At 39.6% G+C, this 23,499-nt stretch overlaps 1 protein-coding gene and 1 long non-coding RNA gene across 8 annotated transcripts in view; one reads left to right on the top strand and one right to left on the bottom strand.

The window, feature by feature from the left end:
• Positions 1-23,499, bottom strand: part of LRRC4C (leucine rich repeat containing 4C) — a 627,695-nt gene that overhangs the window by 40,302 nt on the left and 563,894 nt on the right. The window lies entirely within an intron of this gene.
• Positions 5,010-21,577, top strand: LOC309535056. The gene is made up of 4 exons (XR_014220996.1): positions 5,010-5,163; positions 12,339-12,483; positions 16,612-16,658; positions 21,197-21,577. It is a non-coding gene; the product is annotated as an uncharacterized lncRNA (long non-coding RNA).

The raw sequence follows: 23,499 nt of genomic DNA, 5'->3' as shown, positions 1-23,499 counted from the left end.
GATGACCAGTCTTGCCCAGTCTGATAAAAAACAACACTGCTTTTACTGAATGTATTCCATTAGCCAGAATTAGATGAAATAAAGGTTTCATGAAGAAGTAATTCCATGACAGAGTGATTTCTATGCAGCCCACTCCTTTCTAGAGGAATGCAGCAGCAAGCCCTTTGAAACAGGCTATCTTCCTGCTGAAGACAACAGCACAATCAATTTGATCTTGCGAGACTGATTTAGTGAGTTAATATATTCACATATTTTACATATATACATATGCAAAGCCATACATACAATGCAGCAGAGATTGGAATTAGGGCCTCGGGAGAGGAGAGGAATCACTTACCTACTGAGTCACCACAGTCCAGCATTGTTCCAGGGTAGTCATATGTAACCCATTAATTTAAAATATAATTATGCTCCGCTACTAAGTACATATGCACAGAACCTTACACAGCCAAGGAGATATTTTCAAAGCTTTCTCCTCTGCAGAAACATCTGCAGTACCTATTTTTAAACCGAGGACCTAGCATTATGTCTTCACTGAAATTAAGCTAATCTCGGCACACTGAACCAAAAGAGCATATTTCTAATTAGTAGTGCTGCATAAGGAAAGAAAGAGAATTCCATTCAAGTCCCAAGGTAGAATCCAAATCTCCAACAGACGTGTCTAATGTTTGCTGTGAGTGATTGACAAATGGATGTTTCAAGAAAATGAGCCAATTAGTCCAAAGCTTTAGTTACTGTAGCTGCTGTGGACCATAAAATGCAGGTTCATCTCTTTTATATATATACACCATAGAATGGTGTATGCATTGAGGGAATGGGAGGTAAGTGGGAAGATGCCTGGGCAACATTAAAAATTCCATCACCTTGGTGTGGATCTTGATGCTCAGGAACTACTTAAAGGGCAGAGTCAGTTGGCCTACAGATTACCACTGTTTTCACAACAGCTTCTTGCTTAAAAGAAGAAGAAGGGCTGACCTTTAGGGAAAGCATCAGAGTAGCACTACAGGAAATACCCAGATGACTGCCAAACAATACTGCAAGGAACCTGGAAATACAGAATGGAATCTAACCCAGATACTATTAAACATGTGGAATCAGCTGCAAAGCTGCCTGTAGTAAAAAGAAACAGGAAAATAGAGTCAACGATGAGCTCTTAACCAATGGGAAGGGGAATACAATGTTCAACATTTTGTACTCTCTGCTGGAAAGAGACAGCAAGATGTCTTAAATAGAATATCATATTTACTAAGAATAATTTATAACCCCAACAGGTTTCTTCTCTTTTCTGGTGCTCCCCCAATTTCCTGGACTTGATGTCTTCAGTTAAGTGAAGCTTGCCTAAAAGTACAGCTACAGATTTTAACTGTATAATACCAATGTGCATTTGATGTTCAGACTCAGTTCTGTGTGGCTTTTCACATTCATGGAATGTGATTTGGCTTTCACACTGACATCTCACTCACCTCACCCTATTAATCTCCAAGTATTTACGTAAGTACCTGGCTGATATAAACAGGAGCCAAATTGATTTGGAATCTACATGCTTCTTTCTTATTTAACAATGGGGACTTCCCAGCCTCCTCCGAGACTATTAATTGATGCAATCTATACGACAGTAAAATCATAGTATAATATTTGCAACTAGTCAGTGTTCTGAATTGTCTGATCAGATTATACTATGGCATGCATATCTTATTCCAAAGGGAAAACCTGCTGTTGTCTTAAGAATCAATGTACTTATGTATGCTGCTTAATTAAAAGAAAAGAGGAAAAGGGGAAAGATAAGAAATTGATGGCTGAAACAGAAAAGTTTGATCCTCAAGTTTCTACATGATATATAGGCTACAATCCTAACCTCAATTACCAGAGAGTAGGCTCAACTGAATTCAGTAGAATTGACTTCTGAGTATACAGTACATTTTTAGCAATGTATGTTATTATATTGTTATTAATATAATACAAATGTTCATGCAAAAGATCCTCAAATAGCAATTTTCCCACGAAGGTGTAACTTCTGTCTTCTTGGATCCCCCCCTTTCTCCCCCCACTACAAAAGACCACAGAAGGTCTGGAACAGAAGGGCATTGCACTATGTACAATTTATTATAGCCGGCGTTGCCTGGTTAGGAAATCTTCATTAGCATACACTTCTCAACCAAAATTAGTAAAGCTGAAAATGGCCATGAAAATCACCATTTTGTGAATAACCATAGGCATCAGAACACACAATTTGCTATCAGTTTCCATGAGCTGCCTCAGGGTGGACAGTGTTTTTATAACCCATTACACTATCTTAAACTTGTACGTCCTTATCAAGGTTTTGCAGTTTCCATAAATTGGTTCAGAAATGATTTATCTGAAGAACCAATGTCCCATACTACCGGGCTTGCAATCAGCAACCATTTATAATGAATCTATATTAATAGCTCAGTGTTCCTGCCTTAAAATTATACCTCATAATAAAATTCAGTAGGTTTCCTAGGGTCAATGCCACTCCCATGACTGGTACTGTCTTTATCTCTGCTTTCAACTTTTGGGGTTAATACACGTCAAATCATACTGCCCAATTCCTACTTTTAGTCAACCTGAAGCCAAAGAGTTTAAACTAATAATCTACTGGTGAGACTTTCCAAAACAACCCCCTCCTCCACATCATCATTAGGGAGGTTATTCAGGTCCCTTTTTCAAGCTTATAGGGCAAACTGAATCTCCCCAGTCTCCCAAGTGCACAAATTCAAAATGATAGCCTTTATCTTGGAAATGTTCTGAAATTCACCATAAATGAAGCCTGCTTTAATCACACATTCCCTACTCAGTATTTTCAGCTATAGCAACAGCAGTTCTTGGCAAGGTGGCCAGATGGAAAAGAGGGAAAGGCTCCTGTACCTTTAATAACTGGGTAGTGCAGTGACTCACCAGGCCAATCATAGCGCTGCTTAAAGCAGAGCTCTTTATTAGCCATGGTTTCTGGGACCATAATCATTCCGCAACTTAAAACAAACAGAAAGCAGCAGTTGGTGGTTGGCTTAAGAGTTGGCAGGAAACGAGGGGTAACCAGACAAAGCTTTCAGATCCTTATACATAAAAGTCACACTTTTTTTCGTGAGCAAGTGGCTGGAAATATAAAGGCGCGGGGGGGGGGCTGCATTATGCTAGAGCTGAAAGCACCAAGAGAGGTGTCTCAATGCTAGAGACAGATTTTCCCAAGCCTGCCTTCCTAGTGGACACCTGTCCCATGTTCTCTTATCAAGCTCAAGTCTCTCCTCCAGATTCCAAGGTGATGCATTACGGATAGGTATCATCTCTCTTTCTCTCTGGACACTAATAATTTGTGAAAAACATACTTGAATGGAAACTAAACAGAAATAATACATTTTGAATAGTCAGGACAACCATGACCAAACCATCTCAGTATGAGAATGATCAAATTCTTTGTTTCTTCAAAGACAACACTTGACATCATTTAAGATCTCTTTCCTGGAATCCAGAAAACCAATAAAATAGGGCTGGAGTTAAACAAAAAAAAATGGGTTGATAGATGGACTGAAGTCAGAGAAAGACATTTGTTAATTGAAATGTCAATATAAAACTACCATTGAAATGAAGAGAGATTCTGATTTTGGCCCACAGATTTGAGGTTTTCCACTAATCTAAATCAACATTGACAACTACAAGATCACCCCTTTATAATAAAGCTAAAAAGTACAAGCTGTACTGTTGCCAGAGTTATCCATGGAGGAAATAAATATTTATTAAGATTTACATGGATAACTCATATCTAAAATATTTGAAATGCTAGAGGAAAGAGTCCTTGTAGCAATCAGTCTATACGCAGATCAAAGTGAGACATCTACCAACATATGCATTTCAGATGCTCATTAAGAAGTTGAGGAACACAAAAAGAAAGCTGAGGACTGACTGCTCAGCCTATAAGGAAGTTACCAGTGAAGATAGAGGAAAAAGACAGGAGGAAAGCAGGTCTTCTTAAGCAAGCAAAGTAGCCTGGGTGGATAACTGCTAATGACATACGCACAAGTTTCTCTGATACGGGAAGGAAAACTTTGTATTGCTCTAAAAGGCAATAGACTTTTTACCTTTTGGATCTGAGCAAAGAGACAAATATCCTAATATGATGGCAGGCTGTCCTAATTCTGTGATTTCACAGAAAGCTTTAACCAAGTACTGTAATTAATTTCTACAAACTAAGGTTTGATTTAAAATATTTTGAGGGGAGTGTTGTTGAAGCTGCAAAATAAAGTAATCATGTAATTATCTAAGATCTTAATTACAGAAGAGCTTCTCCTTAATACCAAACACTTGTGCACATATGCTAACATCTACTGCTTGTTATATGTAGGAGCAAAATAGCTTTCCCATGGGAACTGGGAGAGGGAATGCTGGTTGGAACTTTCCATTAACAAAGAGGCTTCATCTAAGGTCATTGTTCACAACCAAAGCAGCAATATGAGAAGAACCCAGACAGCAGATCTATAGACTTTCATATTTACTGAAATAGTTTTTATTTCTCACATTTACATGTCACTGTTTAATCTCTCTTGGACCCAAAGCAGTATTCATGTGCTTCCCAGCAACCTCCTATCTAGGCACTGACCAGACCTATACCTGCTTGGCTTTAGCAAAGTAGAGGCTTCATATGCCATGGAATCCTGTTTATAAGTATATTCCAAGTTGTGGAACTATTGCCATGCATTTAACTCAATCCACATTGGCAAATATATTCTTTAGTCCACTTTCATTAGCCTTCTGGTGTTATGTGATAAATATAGGAGTCATGCAAACTCTTCTCTATATGCTAGGGGTGGGGTAGCTCTGGCCTATAGGCCAAATCCAGCACAGCACAGATTCCAGTTTGGCCCATGAGACTGTTTACCTTAACTTCCTGTCCTGGACAGGTGTGGGGCAGGTAGAGATCTGGCTGGATTGGCAGTTGCCATGGGGAACGTGGTTACGCAGCCAATCCCTGCAGAATGCAGAGGTGGAGTCACCTAACTACCATCAGCTGATGGACAGAGAGTTCAACATTGTTGGATTGGCTAGGCAACAGTCACAATCAACAGAACAATGATATTCTTCTTGGATCTTCAAATGTCCCTATGCAACAATATGTTTCCTGTTGATATATGCATTCATCTTGTTTCATTGGTAAGATGGCAACATAGTCGGTAACAATTTGTGGGTTAGCTGTGGTAGCAACATACTGTATTTTTGAACACTGTAGTAGTAGATATGGATTCAGTGGTACCTCGCGTTTAGTACGTAATTCGTTCTGGAGGTCCGTTCTTAACCTGAAACTGTTCTTAACCTGAGGTACCACTTTAGCTAATGGGGACGCCCACTGCTGCCGCTGTGTGATTTCTGTTCTCATCCTGAAGCAAAGTTCTTAACCCGAGGTACTATTTCTGGGTTAGTGGAGTCTGTAACCTGAAGTACCACTCTACTTTGTTTACCTTTGCTGCTTGATAATCTGCTTCAGATAGTTCTGTCCAGATAATAACTTCTTTTTGAGCCTTACTGTTGCTCAGCCCAGCACAGAACAACCCAGATTATTTGGAGCTTTGTAGTGTTGCAGTTTTGTAGCCCACCAGGTACATGAGCTATCAGTATAAGCAAGCTTGAGCTTGTGCCACCTAAAATAGTTGAGCTGTGCTCACATAAACTATTGGCAAAAGGCTATTCATTCATCAGCATGCTTATCTCTGGTCTAAACCTTTGTCTGCATAAAGGATGCTCAAAAATATCAAATCAGTGGAGGAACGGAATTAGCTATGAAGCAGTACACTTTAATGAGAGTGCTCACTACTGTTGATTAGTAGGCCAATGTCCCAAAGAAGTAATCCTCCTTTACTAGCCTTAGAAATCAAGGCAACATGCAGAAAATAATCTCTCAGTTCTGAAGGGCTAAAGATGTTGTCTATAATTCACAGGCAATAATGAATTCTAAATCCTAACTTTCCTGAAGGCAACTCTTGCTCTCACCACTAGTCATCAGTATCTTCTTGCTAAAAATAACTCCTCAGCTCCGCTACAGTTTTTCATAGTTGTGCATCATTCTGCCTCCCTTTAATGTGCTCATTTAGTTGCGCTAAGTGATGGCAACTGGGAAGATTGCAAAGATGCCCATTATAAAAGCAAAACATCTATCAGATGACATTTTCTCCCCCTAAAGCAGTCATTAAACTGGATTACAACCACAGCAGTTCAGCCTTGGGCTGCTGAAAAGCAAATTGGACATTAATTGCTGCATTTGAGTGGTTTCTCCTGCACGATTATCTATAATAATATTACCATAAAGGCCTCGTAAAAGGTGCAATCCACTGTCTCCCACCTACTAAGAAAATAAACACTTTGCTCAGCAAGTAGCATCCAATTATAATGTGCCCAACACTTTATATAACCTCGAGGGTGTAAAAAGAAGGCAGTTGGTCTTTGTTGGTGAAGTTCAAGCTTCCTTGTCTGGTGGCTTCAATTTAAGCTGACCTACGAAACACTGAAGTAGCCCGATCAATCTAATACACCCAGACTGTACACAGTTCTCTAGCCATGCATTGTCTCTCAGTGCTTTGCTTGATGTGTTTCCTCTTTTATAGTCCACCATGTGATCATCTGGTTGGCTGTGATATACGGCTGATGTGTTGCATACAATATGAGGAATAGAGTAAAATGGGTGTGGTGTAACATACTTCAGAGAGTGATCCTCTAGACCAGCGGTTCTCAACCTGTGGGTCCCCAGATGTTGTTGGACTACAACTCCCATCATCCCTGAGCTCTGGCCTTCCTAGCTAGGGGTGATGGGAGTTGTAGTTCAACAACATCTGGGGACCCACAGGTTGAGATAGGGTGCTCTAGAACATGTTACTGTACTGTGAAATTGCCCTATTATGTACAATCAGTATACCAAGTTTAAACTGCAGTGGCACCTTCAAGCATAGTACAAACCAGCATTCCTGAGAGTGCAACATTCAAACACACACCAGGTGTCCTCTACATGTGTGTATGTGTTCATATGTGTGAATGGATGGCAATTTGGAAGCTGATAGTTAATGGCATGTTCAAGCAAGCGCTGCCCTTTTTTTACCTTCTTCAATGTGCCCAATACTTTCTGTGGTGTTTTCATTTGAAGCCTCCACTAGTGGCCACTGCCAGAGGCAATGCATGAGGTTTAATGGCCCAATGGACTGATCCAGTGCGGGAATATTTCTCCTCCTGTGCAGCATCCTGTGAGATCTCTCTATCTCACCAGCTGCTGCTGCAGTACAAATCATATTGTGTGTAATGGCATGTCTGCCTTGGGAATTTATGGGTATGCACTGCGGGCAATGGTGGCGATGACGACAGATCAGCCAGAATGCATACACGTTTCAAATTGCTGGAGATCCCCACTGGGTTGTACTGCAGGAAAAATGAGAAAGCCTGCTGGCTGCTGCCAGCCCACACACTGGATAATCTGTTTCTCTCTGCAATGAGCAAAGTAAAACAACACTAGGCAATGATGAAAAGAGGGAAAGGAGCAGCCTTGAACTATCACTTCCCTCAATGTTCCAGAGGATAGCTCTGTACCAATGGAAACCAATCATCATTGTTTCAATTCTCATATGTTCTGGCAGAGCAGCTGAGAAAGAAGGAAGGAGGGAGATCTTGCGGTGGGCAGAATTAGGGACGCCAAAGTTTCCTGTCATTATGTGACAGTGACAAGCAATTTATGAGCTCAGAGTTCAACACGGAATTATTACCCCTCCAGAAATAACACAGACACATGCATTTCACTAATTGCAGTTGTGCCGTGGCAAATTCATTTTATCTGCCATAACAGGGAAGCAGGCAGAATTCATCAGGCTTGCTCATAGTTAGAAATGGGAGAGAAATTAGATGCAGTTTGCAGTTAAAGGTGAATCCGTAAAATTTACACTTTCCAAAACCACATGAGAACCAAAACACCACCATCCTTTGAAATGCACACATATCTGAATTTTGAGATATAGCTCCCCAATGAACCAGTGTCAGCACAAATGCATCTGTTAGGGGAAGGTATGCATAAAAATTAGTATATTAGTTGAAAATAACATAAAACATGCATTATAGTAGGAGAAATCACTTGCAAAAATATGTACATTTGTCAAACGCTGATGGATTTTCATGTTTTTTAAAAAATAAAAAGTGCAAATTGCTGCAGAAATGTGGAAAACTGAATTTAAGATAGGAAAAAATGAGAAACTGAGGGAACCAAAATGGACAGCTCCTCCCATCCCTATTCATTGCACATTTTCCAGGCAAAAGATTGCTCATGTGAGTTATATGCTGTATTCTATGAAGCTGCAAGGATATGTTATGCAACTGAACTGCTTGCTTTTTTAACAAGAGAGTAGAAGCTGTCTGGTTCTGCAGATTACAGGTTTGAAATGGAAGTCATTCACTTGTGCAATATGCTCACACATATGCTCATGAGGATATATTTTTTTCCAGGAACAATCCAATAACTAAAACATGAAACCTATGATTTCATTCTTGAGCTATTGCCATCTTTATGCTTCAGCAGAAGCATAAAGTAGAAGCCTTTGATGATGACTGCAGTGTCTAGGCCAATTCATGTGTGGAAAGGCAGTATTTTGGGTCCTGGGGTCCTGTGGCTTCAGAGGTCACAACTAGCACTTTGAATTGAGCGCAGAAAGTAATTGGCAGCCAGTGCACTTGGGCTAGAATCTGTGTAAAATGCTCAGATCTTCTGGTCCCAGTTAATAATCTGGCAACCTAGAGATTTCCAGGGCATAGGTGACTAAAACCAGGTTATTTCTGTCCAGACAGGGAAACTAAGCAAGGGTCAGTAATGGATCCATAAGTATTCCCCAAGCAGAGTACCTTTAAGATGAGTGAAACTTCCTCCAGAACAGATAGAACAGGATCCCATAAATATGTTGCATCGGGGGCACTACACTGGGCAACATATTCTTTCAGACAAAACAGCACATTCTGTGTTAGTAGGTGGGGGTGGGGGTAGGAGGAAGGGAAGCGGAAACATTGTTGATCTTAGTTCCCCTAGTTCCCTTCCCTTATCCAAAACTTCAACTTCACTTTCTTCATTTTTATTGCAACTTCTAGAGTCTGACAGAAGTGCCCTGCCTGTGTTGCTTGATGACAGGATTTCATTAATCTATAATGACATTTTAGTGCTTGTTTTAATCATTTCAAGTGCTATTGCGTCCTGCTGTGATAGATTGTTTTAAATACCAGAAGGTGCACTGCTGGGGTAAGGGCTTCCCTTTCCACATACCAATATATGCAAAAAGAAAAAGTAAAGCAGTTGGGTGATATTTTCCATGGTTTATGAGGAAATATTACAAGCTATAAAACAATATGAATTGTTTTCAGATTAAAAGCTGGCAATGGGTATTATTTACAAAAGCCACAGAATGTTACCAAAATCACAGAATATGGGATATAATCAGGGCTTTCCCCCCAGCTGGACTCACCAGAACTCAGTTCTGGTACCTCTCAGGTGGGCGCCATTGCCATTCTAAGAGAACAAGGGAGGTGTTCATAATGAGTTCTGGCACCTCTTTTTCAAAAAAAAATATAGCACTGGATATAATATACACCAGAGTCATCAAACATTTTGGGCAAGAGACATATTTGGAATGTAGAAAGAGTGCTGTAGGCTCCAGTCACAAACTGAGTGTCATGGGGCATGGCATAGCACTACATTGTTTCTGTTGTTATGTGGGACTGTGGCATAACACAGTATGGGCATTGCACCACGCAAAACAGAAGAGTGTGTGCCCACTTCTCACATCCAATGAAACGTTGCCATGTTTAAGGAGCCATGTTCATTGTAGGAGAGGGTGGGCCAACAGTCTCTAATTCACTGTGGATTTTTGAAGAGATATTTATTGAGATATTTTGTAGGTGTCGTGTTGATGAACCTAGAATAACATGTTAAAATCAATATCTTATCTGTTTTGGGGAAAATAACATCACAAGGGGTGAGCGAGCAGAACCCCAACCCCCAACCCTCAAATATTTTGTCAATAAAATAGTGGGGCTTGAGTTTTCTGGGAGAGTCAGGTCTGTAACAATATTAGCAACCCAAAAAGCCCCAAAAGAAGTTATGGGAATTGAAACCTAGAGCATGAGTCATTTTCAGATCAGTTGTAAGAAGAATTGCACAGCATCTCCATTTCCTGTAGAATCAATTGTAGTGTGCAACAGCAATTTTGCATGCTCTCTTCCTTCTACCCTTTCTTGTTCTTTGCCCTGTCCTAACAGGTCATAACATAAAACTCACAAGGGCTAAAGAGTGATGAGCTCAGCTAACAGTTGACCAGGAGGCACAAGTTAAATGTAGTTTATAACAGGGCAGACATATGTCCTGAATTTCCCAGACGTAGATGGAATAAGGCAGTTGGAAACAGTGTCTGGGCAGAAATTGCTGAAATGTCCAGGAAAATCCAGACGTATGGCAACCCATGTTAGAAGTCTAGATTTTGGCAAATTTCCTTTAAAACTAGCTCAAAAACGTAAATATTTTAAGATTTTGCAAAGAAAGCTCAACAACTTTTGCGTCCAGATTTTCACTTTCTGAAATATGGCAACCCTGGTTTATAAGTACATTAATTCAATGAGTAGGAAGATGCTCATGAATCAAAGTTCCCAAGGAAAGTTAGGAAGCAGGCCCAGAGACAGAGGGAGGGTGTTTTGAATGATAAAGAACTTCTAAGTAACAGCCAACTTGGACTAACAAGTTCCAGGCATGGAATGAATCATTTTTATCTTCTTACCAGGTCTCCTGCCTATATTGGGCTATTTTCTTTTTAATTAGTTTTTACCAATGATTTTCTTGTGTAACAAACAAATAAACAAAGAAAAGTACATATGGTGTCTCCACTTTTAATTCACAGTCTTTTTCACAGTTCGTTTGCATTCGGTATGAGACACTGTTGCCATATACATTATGCAGTTTTATGTCTTCCCTGATCAATGTAAAGAAATAGCATCTTAGCCTGCAGTCTGGCACTTCATCATTCTTCAATATTTTCCTGGCAGGACTAGTGGAGCTGTGCCAGAAGACTGTGGAGATTTGTGTACATTGCATGGCAATTCTTCAAGAGATTTCATGTTTGGTGGCTTTGGATATAGGTGGATCTTCAGTCAGTCTGCACTGAGGGTCCTACCTCCCAAATCCTAGTTTAACAGTGGCTAAGGGTGTCATTAAAGGGACACGGGTGGTGCTGTGGTCTAAACCACTGAGCCTCTTGGGCTTGCCGATCAGAAGGTTGGCAGTTCGTATCCCCGTGACAGGGTGAGCTCCTGTTGCTTGGCCCCATTTCTTGCCAACCTAGCTGTTCGAAAGCACGTCAAAGTGCAAATAGATAAATAGGTACCACTCCAGAGGGAAGATAAATGGTGTTTCTGTGCACTGCTCTGGTTTCACCAGAAGCGGCTTAGTCATGCTGGCCACATGACCCAGAAAAACTGTCTGCGGACAAACACCGGCTCCCTCGGCTTATAAAGTGAGATGAGCGCCGCAAGGCCAGAGTCATTCACGACTGGACTTAATGGTCAGGGGTCCTTTACCTTTACTTTTTTAAGGGTGTCATTAAGACCTCAGCTGAGTCAGAATCTAAGAAGCAGCTTGAGACTGGAATTATAACACTCTTATCTTTACATTACGCCTATGTGGAGTTTGGCTGGAGCTGTTCCAAGTCAGGGGTCAATCTTTCACTATATCCTGAAAATATCCTGAAAAGGGGGCTATCAAATAATCTAAGGTTGTGGAGAAAGTAGTGATCTTCTTAAATTTCATAATTATCTGGCCCTTAATGCTAGGGTGAATTATGAATTATAATTTCCCCAAGAGATTCTGCTTGCCCTCAGAACGTAAATCAAACTTGTCAGCATGCCTGTGAATGTGTAGTTTTGCAGGGTGCTTGTCTGTTCATAGAGATTTCAGGTTCCTAGGAATATACATATCCCAGGACTTTTTGGAGTTGATATGCTGGGGAGAGCATGGTCAGCAAAAACACAGGCAAAAAGAATACTTTGCATTACTTGGGGTCACTCTGCAAGAGAACATCATTAGGCACAAAACCTTGTATTGGTTCCCCTTTTGTTCTACCCTTACTTGCTACAGCAACCCACACAGGACATATGCTCTTTCTCCTGCTGTCTACTCCATATGCATCTCAAGATGGCTAAGATGATTAATCTGCAATCAAATGATGCCCCAATTTATCACAGTGTTTATTCAGTTAAAATGTTCATTCCCCAAAATCATCCTGTAACTCTAACATCTTCTACTTCAGTTTGCTTGTCGAATTTGCTTCCAGGGATCATGAGTCATATCTGGGGAATGAACATGACTGGCATTTTTGAGTCAAAGGGTTACTCCTCTGACCTACTTCCAACAGGATCAACAGCTGCAGGCTGGCTATGGAATGCGCAGATAAAACACCGCTAGACAGTTATATGCAGGTAAGAAGTTTGGTTCCAGGTTTTCCCTCCTTAAAAATAGTAACAACTCCTCTCAACTGTGCCTCTACAAATGCTAAGATGAGCAAACATGCCACGTGCTTGCACATCAAAGAGATATAAAGAGGCAAATTTTGATCAGTGCAGATCTTTTTTTCATTAGCAGATGAGGGGAAAAAATAATCAGTTGAATTGTATACCTGAAATTGAAAGAGAAACTGAAAAAGAATCCTGCAATGAAAAGCCACTTCTCAAACCCCTGTCCACCACAATAATTTCACTGACTCGTTTAAGCAACAATAGCAACACGCTCCATCTACAACAATGCCATACAAAGAAATGCAATTTTATTTTTATGCTGTTGAACAGCCAGTAACCTTCTAAGACTATATTGTAAATTTCTAACAATAACGTTTCCAACTATAAAGGAAGAAATTCTTTTGGATTGTTTTGATATGTGCAAAGGCTACTTTTTATGTACATATTTTATTTGCATTAAACATTCACCACTCTAATCACGTTACACATCTGCTAAGATGAAGTCTGGCCCAGTAAAAGTTGCTGTCTGAGACAGAACAGAAAATGCCCCCTCCACATCAAATTCCCTGTTACTAAGACCAGTCAACTTATTTTGACACCCGATAAAGAAAATCTCTTGTCTCTACCACTTCCTGGCAGTAAAAATTTAATAATCGTAAATCGTTCCCTTTCATGACACCCAAAATCAGCTGTCCAAGGCAGCCACCTCACTCTACTTAATTGTTAGGCCATCTGTGGCTAAGGCTTCCCTTTCCTCTTTATTATCTTATTTACTTGCTACAGGTTAGTGAACAATAGAAAAACATATCTCCCTTAGCAACCTAGTATTTGATTTAGTGGTTGCAGCTTTCAGAAACAATTTAACATGTCGATTTATCCTGCATCCTCCTTTGCATTCAGTCCAAATCCATAATAATTCCTCAGACCTGAGGGTACATCTTTGGATTGTCATTGAGATGACAGAGCAAATTTATAAGAGCAAAATGCAGTAGGAATCATGGCATCTATTTATAGCCAAGTCCCCCAATATCTCTCCCATAGATAAACATTTCTACTTATAAAAACCCTTCCAAATATATTTGGTTCATGGACAAATATATTTGGTTCATATCTGGGCATTTTGCAGCATCTGCATTGATGGCCTAGGAGACCAGGCTCTGAAATCAGTCTAGTAATTTTGTCCCAGAATAAATGATGACAGGCTTCAGGGGACTTGAGCTCGCCTAACAGTGAAATCTTAATATCCTATACATGTCTGCTTATAAATAAGTTCTATTGTGCTCAGTGCGATTGGAGTGCACTGGATTGTAGCCAATATTAATGCTCTAGCTTAAAGGTAAAGGGCGCTGCAATACAATGTACTCTGCCTTTCTAATTAATAGTAGTGGTCTACAAGGCTGGGGTCATGGGTAGCTGTGCCAAAATCTTGGTTTACAACACTTCAGAACCTGGAGCATGGACAGAAAGTTTTTATACTAGGCCTGGCCAGAAAATTAATACTATCTGCAATTACAGAAACTTAGGCAGAACAACTCTGTTATCTTCTGAAAAGGACCCAAAGGCTGAGCACATGCATTTTATGGGTGCTTACCAGCCTCAGCCCTGGAGCCATTTACAATATCATTCAAACCTATTAGTAAAATAACCCTTCCATAACAGTCCTGGACTACTGCAATTTGCTATATGGGGGGCTGCCCTTGAAGACTGCCGCGAGAAATGTGGATGCTAGGCTAGCAAGTGGGGCAGCCCAATAGGACCTTGTTTTGCTGGTCTTTAAAGCACTGCGCTGGCTGCCAGTGAGCTACTAGGCCTAATTCAAGGTGGTAGTATTACCATATAAAACACCCAATGGCTTATGACACAAATACATCAAATTAGGACCTTCCTCTGTATCAACCATCTTGAACCCTAAAATAATCAGGCGAGACCTTTTTGGTGCCCCTACCAATAACTGACCCGAAACAGGACCTTTTCAAAGGTGCTTCCCTGTTTGTAGAATTCCCTCGTTATTGACTTTCAGGAGAAGGTATGAACATTCCTGTTTAACCAGACATTTGATGGCCGAAAGATGCTGTTCTTGGCAACCCTGAAAGAATGTTTCAAACTATTTCTAGAATGTTTTGAATTGTTGTTGTTGTTGTTGTTGTTGTTGTTGCATTTTCTACCCTGGGCTCCTTCAGGATGAACAGCGGATATAAACTGAATCAATAAATACATAATATTCTTTACCTTAACTACTGTACATTCCTCCATTAAAATAGAATTTCCTCTTCTGTCCACATTTTTATCTGTGTTCTAAGTATATCTGCTCCCTCAACTTGGCAGCAGGAAACCATTCCCAACAGAGGGTGAAAAAGTGCTTATTCTAGACACACCTTCGTCGACAGTAAAGGGCACTTTTTGCAGACAGCCTGTGAGTAGGGAATTTTAGAGGCTGCCAGTTTGACGTTCAGGGAAAATAAAAACACCAGTTTAATAAAATGCTCCAACAGTGCAGGCAAACAGTATGGAATATTACATTTGTCCTCCTCGAGGAAAAAAAAAGCCCAACAAAAAACTCAGTAGCATCAAAGTTTCAGGGTTGCAGAAAGTTTGTTGAGAAAGAGGAGCTATGCTGGTCTTAAATGCTATCAAAGAAAAAGTGAGCATCGCCTCAGAAAATAGTGTCCAGGTAGGAATGATTTTTTAATGGTTTTCTGACGGGGCCCAGCTGGTTCATTCTCAGCTTTGCAACAAAATACTTGTGTGGATCTGCACAGCCGATTTAATCTTGCCACACTTTGGTTTTACTGTTATAAATTGATAATCACACGCGAGCCCAAATTACAGAGGAAAGAAGAAGAGGAAAATAAGAAGACCTAACTCATGAAAGGCACTACAGGGGGGGGGATTCCTTCTATAGTTAAATCCTGTATACTATAGGATAAATATTTTGTCATTTAATACAATAATTCACTACACATTGTCTTGAATGCTAAAATGGCAGAATAGTAATACAACTCTATACAAACAATTACAAAATTATGGGGTAAATATATATATATATCCTCAGATGTTAATAGGTATGGGAACTTGAGTAAAATGTTTTTTTTTTTTGCCTAGTGCTGAAAATATATTAATGAAGTTAGTAGTACTAGGTGAGCCTCCCTGAGGTGAGAATTCCAATAAGTGACTAAGGATACTTAAGGAACTTGATCATGGTGAATTCTGGTACAAACTAAGGCGCCATGTGCACTATATATTTAAAGCAGTATTGTATCCCTGTAAACAGTCATGGCTTCCCCTAAAGAATTCTGGGAACTGTACTTTTTAAGGGTGTTGAGAGTTGTCGGCATGATTGTATTACCCTGAGAGAGCTACAATCTCCAGAATCGCCTGGGAAGCATGTTTGAGTGTTAAACCATTCTGGAAATTGTAGCTCTGTGATGAGAATAGGGGGTCTCTTAGTTGCTATTGTAACTAAGTTAAAGTACTTGGAAATTAAGTAATCACTCATTCTTCTCCTGTCTACCCATGCCTCCAAGTCTCTCCTACATCTCGTTTCAGTGAATCTATTTTATATTGTGTGCATCTTAGGACTGGCACCTGTCATACTGGCACTATGTAAAGTCCTACATACATAAATATCACAACAATTTGGTGTAATCTGGAACTTCTTTATAATTTCAAATACCTATGAAAAGTGGAGGTGCAACACCATAAATTCTGTAGCCACATAATAATGATGTTTACGTCAGATGGTATTTTCAAGAGCACTCAAATATTGATCTAACTCTGCTCCAGTGGTGAAGTCAATGGGAATTTCACCATTGATTTCAGTAGGAGGAGAGAAAATCAATTCCCAGCACTTGTGAAAATTTCACAGTCGGTCATTACTGATTGAGAGAATATTCAAAGAACTAATGATGGGGGTTCAGTTTAGAGCTTCATATCCCATTGCGCACCCCATGAGGCACTTGACTCTCTGCTTTGTTTGGAAATCTATATGTTTAGCATTTAAAGCTTTTTTGCTTTCCTTGCTTTGCACCTAGCAAAGGCTTTCCCCCCATGTGCTAATGGTTTAATTATATTCTTTCCCCTTCATTTCTTTAGGAGTCATCACTAAGATTAAAATTCTTGTTCAAAGCAGATCTACGCAAGTAGGTGACTTTAGGGTTCATTTTCTAATTGATCAAACAAACTGCTAATTAAATGCATCTGTGCCTAATCAAAACATGGCTACATAAGCACAGTGTATCATTTAGCTGGGTGCATGAGATTGTATTCATCAAGGGGAATGAAGACTCAGCTTGATTAGTAAGTGGTGAAACACATTCAAATCCTTTATTTAGGCCAACTTATACCAGAAGCCATGTTTAATTATTTATGCAGATTTTTTAATAAAAGATATACAAGTTTTACTCCTTAATATGATGTGTTCCGAGTAGCCCAACAATGCTGCTAATGATGCTCTTGCCATTTTTAGTCTTTGCAACCCTTTGTTAAAGAATATTTTTTTCCTTGTTTCAAAGAGTCATATCTATGTATGTGCAAGCATAGAAAAAAAACAGTGAGGGAGAGGCGTTCTCATATATCCTGGAAAGTGTTGTGTGGAACTATTCAGGCCTATTCTTTTGTGTTGCTGCAACTTACCTGTTTTAGTGCAGAGACAGATCTCCTGCATTGCGGAGACTGGAGAAACACAAGTTATTTAGCTTCCACTTTCAAGCTTGCTTAACTTTTCTCCTGCTTAGCTGTCTCTTGGTATCTTCTATTCTACACCACCTTTTCCTTTCACTTCCAAACTGCATGGGCAAATGGCTGGTACCTTTTGCCTTTGGCTCTGCCATTCTCCCCTTGACTATCTTGACTCGTATTTTTACTAGCACTCTGTTTTTTTTTTTTAAATTCTTCTTCTTCTTCTTCTTAAACTTTTTTAAAGAATTCACTGCAGAAAGGCTTTGTCTTTTTATTTATTTATATTTTTTTTAAAAAATGGTGAAAGGAAATACTTTCCTTTAAAACAAAATTGATGAGTGCGTCGATCTCGGATCTTCGGTAGCCACCCTCTCTGACTTCCTTCACTTCAATTAAAGCACATGGGAAGGTGTCGTGAAGTAATGTCTGCTTTTTTGTAGTGATGTGTAAAATGCTATGCTATGGGAGCCTTTTTGGTTGAAGAGAGGGATTTTAAAAAAATAACAATATTTAAACAAAAAATACATATAGAAGAAATCCCGCAGTGTTTTTCAAATTATGAAGAAGTGTTTTATTGGGGGGGGGGGATGTTTTATGGGAAGAATAAGAAAAGCCCACAAACACACTGAGGTAAACTAAGTTGAATCCCACACCCATCAAAATGTTAAAGAAATTCTCTTTTTAAAAATAAAAAATAAAAAAAATCCTAAAGTGCCCCACAAATGACAAAGAAAAACAGAAACCTCTTTTGTGATGGAATAGAGAACAGGTTTTGGTACATTGGTGGTACAATTTCGTTTAAAAGCACAGGAGGACACTTGCTAGGAATTCCCTGACTTCCACTCCATTTCCACCAAGATTCCACCCACCTTTTCTCATACCTCTACTTTCTTTTTCCCTCCAAAGTTGCTTTGTTTTATTTCTCTCTTGCAGCCAACCATATGCAGTTTCTCCTGTCCTGAATAGTGGAAGTTTGTGACCTTTCATATATTGCAGGGTGTGTGTTTCATGCTTGCTGCCTGTGCTCTGTGGGAAGCTTCAGACTGATGCACAATGTTTGAAGCTGCTTTCAGAACACTTGAGTGCATAATTCAGGGTGGATAATTGCGTGTGTTGCACCAGAAATAGCAAAGAGTCTGGTAGCACTTTAACAGATTTATTGTGGCATATACTGTAATGCAACAATTAATCTGTTAGTCGTTATGAAGCGGCAAGTCTCTTTGTTGTTTTTACCTTCACATAACTATGTCTGAAGCCACTTTCTAGTATGCATGGTGCTTGTCCTTGTCCTAAAGATAAACAAGTCGTTTTCATTTATCCACCATCACTTTGTCTTTCTCATTGCTCCTCTGCTGTTTTGTGTGTGTATATATATTGCAGATGTTCTAGTTACTGCTTATTGATTCTGGTTTGTTTCCACCTGTTGTTTCGTTTTCTCAAATATTATTTTGACAATACCAGAATAAAAGGGAAAAAGACACAAAAACCACAGACATACAAAAATCAAAAGTATAAATAAAGTCAATTATTTATGCTATTTATTCCAAAGCATCTGTACCATATAAAATCTTAAAATATTCCAAGGCCACCTTTTGATTGGAAAAACAATATGCTTTTATGCAATGTCCAAAAAATGGTTCCCAACTTAACATAAAGGTATCCTGTTGCTGTCTTTTATTTTTCTCATATAGTATGTCCACTTTGCCATTAAAGCAAAATCCCAACTTTTTTTTAAGCTATTCTTTTGTTTAGTGTTCTTTGTGATCTCAGCATGCTTGACACAATTAACCCATTTCTTGTGTGTTTGTCATACTAAGCCATCCATATAATTTGATAAGGAGAAAGCATGGAAGATACTGTTGTGTAGAACAAAATGCCCCTTTTCACAATTACCTGATGCAACGTCCTAGCCTCCTCATTAAGTAGCAACCTAGCTGTCGTATTTCAAACATCCTCTGTGTGCTGAGCAGTAATTCTCTCCTCATGGCTCTGTTTTTCAGGAAATAGTTTGGAAGACTCTTTTACTTTCTGCGTGGTTGAAAGGTAACAGCAGGCCATTTCCCTCTGTGTACATGTTGGATATGATGTGCTGTTGTACAGAATGTGTTACGATTGTCAAAACACTGCCTTTGAAGTGTCACCCAGGGCCGCGCGCCATCACCAGGTCATACACACACACTGGGGGAGATGCGCACAATGTCATCACGTCCCCCAGCATGTGTGTGCTGCGGCATCATGCCGCCAGCATGCTCATGTCACTTGCTCACATAGCGGGGCATGGTGACATAGTGTGTGTATACCAGGGGGGCATGATGATGTAGCACATGCATACCCCACGCCATGCACATGTAGCTGTGCTGCACCTTGTGTGTACCTGGCCCCTCCTTTAAAATGTTGAGGGAGCTATGGCACCCAGAGCCCCTTAGCCACGGCACCTATGTTAGAAGGGGACCTAAGCACCACATGGCCACACTTGAACGGGGAATCCTCTTTGAGATTCCTCTTCAGTTTAATTAGAGAATAAACCATTTTACTTTATTTTTATGTAACCTACCTGTTTTCTTTCTCATTTATAATATCAACAGAGCCTCTTAATATGGACCATGGGTTTGAATGTATTCCTTCTCTCTCTCTCTCTCTCTCTCTCTCTCTCTCTCTCTCTCTCCCCCCCCCTCTCTTGCAGTGAGGTTCCTCACTTTTCATGGCAAATTGGCCTCTAATCCCATACTGGCTGGGTGGTGATTGTGGCCTCTCAAAGGTCAGTCACAATCACCCGGGCAGCCAGGATGTGTGGGGCCACTCCGACTGGTTACATTGCAGGGTGGGATTGCCTGCCAAAAGCCTAGTTTTGAGCCATTCAATCAGTGGGTCACTAGTAGGTTGAGTCTTGTGGTCAGACCTGGAGTCAGAAGCTTCCACTCTGGTCTGCTGGGCAATTTCAGTACAGTCGGCAGAAGAGCACCTATGGTTCGAAGTGGTGCGGTCCTCTTTTTCATATGTGGATTTTACACTTATTCTGTTCCTTGCGTAGTCCAGCTCTTAAGCACAGTATTGGCAATCTCATTACTAGTGCTGTGTCAATAAAATCTGATTTTTAAAACCACCATTTAAAGAGAAAATGAATTGTATTTGAAAATTATCAATGGGTCTAGAACATTTCACAGAAATTCTGAAGGAATACTTTTGAAGTGGCTGGGATTTTTTTGTGTGATGTTTAAGTGTCTCCTTTTCATTCTACAATTCTCCTCTCTGGTGGTCTATGCTTTCCTAAGTGTCTCCACTTCTGAAAAATTCTAGTTGTCTTCTGATAGACTTTCTTGTAATGTCAGAAAGTTAAGGAGACTGAGTTTTTTAAAAATGACTTTTCTTCCAAACAAAATCAGGGAGTGCGCTAGTTTCAAGCACTTGATATCCACCCTCCTCACCTTTCTTCATCAAAGGGGAAGGCATCCTCTTCCTATGGGTCTTTTTAAGACCAGGAAGCACAGGTAGTTGGAGAGACTGCAGAATGATAAATACTTAATAGAGAACTGTTTTAATGAATGAAATTGGGCCCTTGGCCACCTTGAAACAATAAGGTAAGCCCAACACATGGAAATTATATAGTGCCCTGCAAACAAGGCAGGAAAACAGAAACCTCTTTGGGGAATACAAAATCAAGGACTGTTTTCTGTATGGTATTAGTCCTGTCAGGGTTTTGGATAATTGTCAGTCTTTGAAGTTTAGAACTGTTGATCTTGTTTTGTCAGCAGCACTGTGTCACTGTCTACCATTTACTGGGAATAGAGTACTGTTGCATTCACATCCTGCCTGCAGACTCCCATAGGGATTTGGTTGGCTACTGTGAGAACAGAATGCTGGACTAGACAGTCCTTCAAACCATTCCAACAAGGCTCTTCTTATGTGCACATCAGTACATTTTTACTTTTCCGTGTCGAATAACTTTAAAGTTGTTGCCATAGCTACAATCCATATTTTGCTATGTGTTCTTTCTTCCCAGAATTGACTCCCTTTGCCTTCATCCTTCAGACAGCTAAGATGCAAGGCACACCTTTTATACCAAACTGGCTGTGGCGGTACAAGAGGCAAAGCTGTAATCACATAGACACTTCCAAGAAGACATGGCTGGTGCTCTGCAAACATGCCCTTAGAAAAGTACAAATGGGGATGCCAATTCTGAATGATTTAAAATTGTAGAAACAAACACCATGTGACCCACAGTATACATCTAGGTTCCCCAGCTACTGAAGTGTTTTTACAACCTACTTTCCAATGTTGCTGCTTTCCCTGTATGCCTCCGCACGGTAGACATAGCTGAAGGGCAAATAGGCTATGTTTTTCAAAAGGCTTATTTTATAATTAAAGACTCAAGTGCTTCGTGTGGAACATGAATAATGTATCTTATAAATCTTCTTTGATATATGTATACACAATACTGAATCGTTATTTAGTGGTAAAACTAAAACATGAAATAAGTAAAATATGGCCTAAAATGAATAAATGTGCATATGTGGGAGGAAAAGAGGCCTCCAAGATATGCAGCTCATAAAATTGCAGGAGGTTATTATTATTAGGTACAGCACCTTTCGAATGAGCACTTTAAAGTCATTTTCAAATAATTAAGATTGAGACTCAATATTCCTGAGAATGAGTTCTAATGTCTTTCAAAGACTGATTTAGAGAGGTAAAAGAGGCACTTTCAGCCCTTTTTCAGTATGCTTTGAGCCTCCTTTACAAAGTTAGCCAAAGGTTTGCATCAATTGGGGTCACAATCCAACAAAAATTAAAATGTTTATGCTTAGACACATGACCACCTTCCATACAGCAAAGTGTTTTCCATAGGTTCACATGGTAGGGAAACAAGAACTCGTTTTTTTCCAAAATATGCCAAGCAGTCCTTTCTGACACAAAGCAACAGCAGGAAGTACAAATATGCCTTAGGTGGCCTTCAGACACATAGTTCATAACTTAGCACATCTTCCTGTCAATAAAATGTTCACACGCAGTTTATGTCTTCTCCAAATGTTGTATAACAATAGGGCAAACAGTTTCATATAGAGTAGCCAAAACCAGTTATATATACAGCTCTGAAGGCATAAAAATAGCCACCCCTAAAGAAATGCACAGTACTTTTGAGACAGAAAACACAGATACCATAATGACCTTTACTTATGCAATGTAGTTGCTCCTGGAGCCAGTATTATTGAATGGACAATATCTTAATGACTGAGTTGTCGGGCAAAAATTAAGTCCATATTCAAATATGTAAGAATCACTATAAAAATAAAACAGTAATGAGAAAGAAAATACTTGATCAAGAACAGTGATTAGTGGAAAGCCACTAATATTGGTATAATGGAATCAGTATAACCAAGCAAATGTTAAATCTGTTGGCACAGTGATAGATGAGAGAGTGGATAATCTTGGGATTGCAATGCAGGCTGCAGTCAGAGTTGAAGGATCCATCCACCGAATTCAGCCTATTTATTATAAAGTAAAATGGATGCAATTAAACCTGCAGAATGCCCACATGCTAGGTTATCTACTTGACAATTCTACTTATCACTTGATAACCTGCATTATATTTTGATTTGTAAATTTTTTTTTGCAAGTGCTGGAAAGTGACATAAAATTGTCATAAATATTAATATGGTTTACAAAGTTACAACCACTGGTAGATTGTCTTTTGAAGATCATAGCTTATTTTCCCTTCAACTACGTCCTTAAAACTTTGTGACTAGCATTCTGTACTATTTGCAGGTTCTGAATGATATTCAAAGGCAATCCCCACCTAAAAAGTATTGCAACAGTCTAATATGGAAGTTGCCAAAGTATGGATCCCTATGCAGGAAAAGCTTTAGCTGGTGAACTGCTGGAGCTGGAAATATACCCTCCTAGCCACTATGGTCACCTTGGTCTCAATGTGGATTAATGAAAAGCTGTTTATTTGCATATATGGAACTCATTTTTGACCACATAAAAACTGCATGAATCTTGGTAGAGCTGTTACTTTAAATGGAGGATTCCTATTACTAGTACAGAGCTCAGGAAACACACGTGTAAACGCTTTATTCCAGATTTCCCTAAACTGTTGCTTCTAGATGTTTCGGACTACAACTGCCATACGTCTTGATCATTGGAAAGACTAGCCTATTCATGCAACAAATGAAATGAATTTAAAGGAAAGGCAGAAATAGGAAATGGGAGATTGAGCTGTTTGACAAGAGAATTTCCAAATTCTTGGTAGTGCAGAAGCCTAAAAGTTTGAATTTCAGTAGATCTGAAAAGTGCTGGCATTTGGGA

This window comes from Podarcis vaucheri, assembly GCF_965113315.1.
Source record: "Podarcis vaucheri genome assembly, chromosome: 1".
NCBI lineage: Eukaryota > Metazoa > Chordata > Lepidosauria > Squamata > Lacertidae > Podarcis > Podarcis vaucheri.
The sequence above is the reverse complement of the archived record's forward strand: the minus strand, read 5'-3'. Positions and strand labels throughout refer to the sequence as shown.